The sequence below is a fragment of the Kryptolebias marmoratus genome, linkage group LG2, assembly GCF_001649575.2.
Source record: "Kryptolebias marmoratus isolate JLee-2015 linkage group LG2, ASM164957v2, whole genome shotgun sequence".
NCBI lineage: Eukaryota > Metazoa > Chordata > Actinopteri > Cyprinodontiformes > Rivulidae > Kryptolebias > Kryptolebias marmoratus.
Window position 1 is genome coordinate 17,813,873 of NC_051431.1, and position 4,028 is coordinate 17,817,900.

At 42.8% G+C, this 4,028-nt stretch overlaps 1 protein-coding gene across 14 annotated transcripts in view; it reads right to left on the reverse strand.

Moving 5' to 3' along the window:
- The window catches only part of mecom (MDS1 and EVI1 complex locus), a 138,350-nt gene that overhangs the window by 28,902 nt on the left and 105,420 nt on the right, over positions 1-4,028 (reverse strand). The gene's annotated exons all lie outside the window — the stretch shown is intronic.

Here is a 4,028-nt window from a genome sequence, read left to right on the forward strand (position 1 = left end):
CCATCCTCCTCCTCCTCCCCATCCAGCCGGGACGGTCCGTCTCTGTGTGACAGCGGGGAGGTTTCGGGGGGTGGGTGGGGGCGCGCTGGGCCGGTTGGTAGGACGTGTCTCTCTCACGCGCGCGTTGTCTCATAAAGATCGCCCCATCCTGCCCCCGATGAGAGAGTCGACTGAAGAAGAACACGGGGCTGTCTGTACCCCTGTCCCCCCACCATCTCACAGACACCCCACCCCACCCCACTCATCGGAAGAGACTCCTCGCTTGCGGTAAATTTTAAAGTGACAGGGGCCCGGGGTTGGAGAGGGTGAGCGGGGTCAGGGAGAGGTCGCGATGGGGGGGCTTCTAAAAGGGATGAACTGCACACACACACACACATATGCGCGCAGCACACTTCAATGCAGGTTTTTACCATCCACGTGTTCCTTTTACTTTTTTCTCCGTCTTTTCTTTACAAATCCCTCCTGAAACATTTTAGGTTGTTGCCTTACCTCCGAACCCAAAGGTTTCCCTTCCCTCCTTGTTTAGGTTTTGAAATTTATTAACACCATTTGTTTTAAGAACAGTAAAAATAGTAAATAAAGGACAGAGCTAAGACCAAAAACCAACTTAGCAGTTTAACCACATCTGACTCCTTCTGGAAACTCCTTACTTTAGACAATTAAAAGTTCAGAGACACTGACACTGACACCAAAATGAAGCTGCAATTTCCCTCCTTTTACCTCCTTTGCAGTAAAACTAAGAGTCAAGCCAATAAACATTTTAAATGTGGCTTTTTTGTTGTTGTTTTGTTCTCCTGCTCCGCACAATATTAAATCTTCCGGAAACATTTTTTTTACCTGAAACTCTAGACCTCAAACGTTTGTTTTCTTGCTCTAATTCACCTGCCTTTTACAACTGAATGCCTTTTTATTTTGATGAACAATAATAAAACTAATGAAAATAATAAAACTCAACTGATTTTTTTTTATGTCAGGGGAGTAAATCAGTGCTATAAACCTAAATCTTCCTGTTGAAGAACTGTAAGAAACTCCATATAGTTTGAGACTTTGATCTATTTACCTATATATTAAAAAATAAATAAAAAAAACAGGGAAGTTCCTCCATAATTCAACCTTTCTGCTGTTCAAACATGTTAAATTTTGTTTTGGAAACTCGTCAGTTTTCTTCCTTCAAAAAGAAACAAACCATTGTTTAAAACAATATCCAAATTTTATGTAAAAAATTATCCATGCCTGTTATTTTTCATCCTGCCTGCACCTGCTCTGCACACAAACACACACACAAAGGCCACATATTTTATTTGCTGATTGTTTCTACTTAAACTCAGGAGTTTCAAACTGAGACATCCCTGATGTGAACGAAGTTTATTAAGCAGCTCGTAAAGCCAGAGAGGACAGAGAGGGGGTGGGGGATGCCGTGCTCTTGGCTGATGAGAGCAGATGATGATGATGGATAACTCCTCACTCTGCGACATTGACCTTCCATCCCAGATAATGCCCATTGTTTTCGCGGAATCGCGGAGCAAATGTGCAGGAAGGGCAGGAAAAATCATGTGTAAATAAGGCAGGACCCCGCCACCGATTCCCATCGCGCCGCGCTCCTTGAAAACCACAGGAGAAGCCCCCCTCCTGCCCACCCTGCTCCACCCTGGTCATTGATTTCCTGCCTCTGCTCGACTTGTCCATTGTTGGAAGCCTTTTTAATTTAGCCATAAATTGGGAAAGCTCAAGTCGAATGAGCTGTTCTATTTTCTTCCTGTCAGGATGAGGGATTTGTTTTATGATGCATTGTGTATTAAATACAAGTAATCTGGGAAAGTGATTGCTCCGCGAGCCTCTCCGGGTCTGATCGAGGATCTGGAGCAGTTTGAGATTTTTCTTTTTCTTTTTTTTTTTTCCTGAAAACGAAGAAATATCTGGGGTTAAAAAAAGAGGAAAAACGCACAGGATTTTTGTATCACGGGGGGTAAAAGAGGGGCTGGACCCCCTTTAGACCAGACCTGGGCCCCGCCGCTGAGGCGAAGCTGTACTTCTTTATTCAGCCAGGAGATGGCGTGATGAGCTGAATGGAACTTTTGCCATTTCAGGGCAGAATGTGATGCTTTAAAATATTTATGAATTCAATTTGTTGCTGATGTGAAACATTGTCATCACCCCAAAAAAAAAAAAAAAAAAAGTAATCATAAAAAATAAAAAAAGCTGCATGAATCGAGGAAACAGAAGGCAAATTTATGACCTAAATATCTATTTATGATCAGCAGTTGCCCTATTTTATTACCAGACTTGTAACTGAGAGTTCAAAGGAGCAGATATTTTTTACACAAAGTTGAGTGGACTCACCCCAAAACCAAAACAAAACAAAACAAAACAAAACAAAACAAAAAAACGATTAAAAATCCTATTGTTTGTGCTCTTTTTCGCTCCATATCTCAGCTTCAACAGTGAAAACCCTCTGATTTATTAGAAAAAAATCACCCATTTCTTTTCCCGTTTGTGTTAAATGCATTGCGAAACATCTACAATAAGGCGTCAAATTGCCAGATGGAACATGAAAGATGCAGCTGTTCTGTGCGCTTGAATATGTAATGATCACCTGAACTGGAAGGCTCTTGAAGACCGACGGGGGTGAATATAAAACACTTGTTCGTTTAATAAGCCAGGAGAGTTATTTGCAATGCGTCGGCTCTAATTCATATTTTGTTTGAGCTTTTCGCCATAAACAGTGTTCCCATAGATGAAATGGATGTGTTTTATCTGAATTATGCCCGTTGCCTTTTGTCAGAACCATTGTGACATGCTAAAGAGCGGCGTGGAAAAGCTGTTTATCAACAAATTACAAACCCAACAGGCTTCAGGGCGCGTTAAGCTCTGACTGTATCGTGCCACACAGCATTTCATACTTGTTTAGGAGACTCTTGCAACGTGCAGCACGCCGAGGCTTTAAAGTGCTGTGAAATTTTTCCAGATAGGGTTGAGTTGCTTAAATGGGCCTTTGCTTGTTTCACTCGCGGCTTTTTTTTGTTTTGTTTTGTGTTCATTTTAGGCGCACAGTCACGCAAAAAAACAATTCATACATGAGCATTTTTATGATCAAATAGTTTCAGTTTTGACTTGATCTGAGGTTCAGCTCCCCTGGCCAACACTTTTAATCCTTTTGGGCAAGCTCTACGGCAATGAAGGGCCTAGCATTCCTTGGCTGAATACATATCGGCCACCGTCTTTCATGGCTGAGTTATTTTTTTTCAAACTAAGATCATCAAATGTTTTGAAATGAGGGAGTTATACCTGTTTTGGTCAAACACTGAAATCTCACATGATCTGTTAGGATGTGTTGTAACTGTGAATGATTCTCAGCTACTACCACATCAAGATTTTAGATCAATAGCTGTAAAATTGACTGACCTATAGCCACTTCTGTGTTTGCTCAGGTCAATTGCCTGTGGTGGCCATCTTGAATCCCCTTGACTCCAAACATTAATCAGTTGTAGATGTACATCCAGTGATTATTCTCTGAGAGTTTAATTAAAATCCGTCCAGTGGTTCACGAGATATTTTGCCAACAGACAGACAAAGAAACAGAAACAGGGGAACGGGGAGAAACATCATCGCCTCCCTTTTGGCGGTGGGCAGCAATAATCAGCTGGAGTGCAAAGTGATTTTGGAGTTTGCTGCACACTCCACAGCTTATGTGAAGTCAGATGGGACAAGCTGGAGAATAGAGAGGGGGTTCCCGTGTGGGTTGCAAACTGACCTTAACCCAGTGAGCTGCTGCAGGGCCTGTGTATACCGCTGCAGCTGAGGGGGCCACATGGAAACACTGGGAAGGCCTGTGCCGTGCGCATTCCAGCACATCCTCCAGAAGAGTGGAAGGGGGGGAAGAAGGAGAGAGCAGAGAAAGAAAATATCGCCGCCAAATCCACATGAAATAGTTCTACCATTCATTTCCAGACCTCCTATTGACACAGACGAAAAGCTGCATTAAGTCTCCATCATGAGTTTGTATATATACGTCCCCCCCCCCCCCCCCC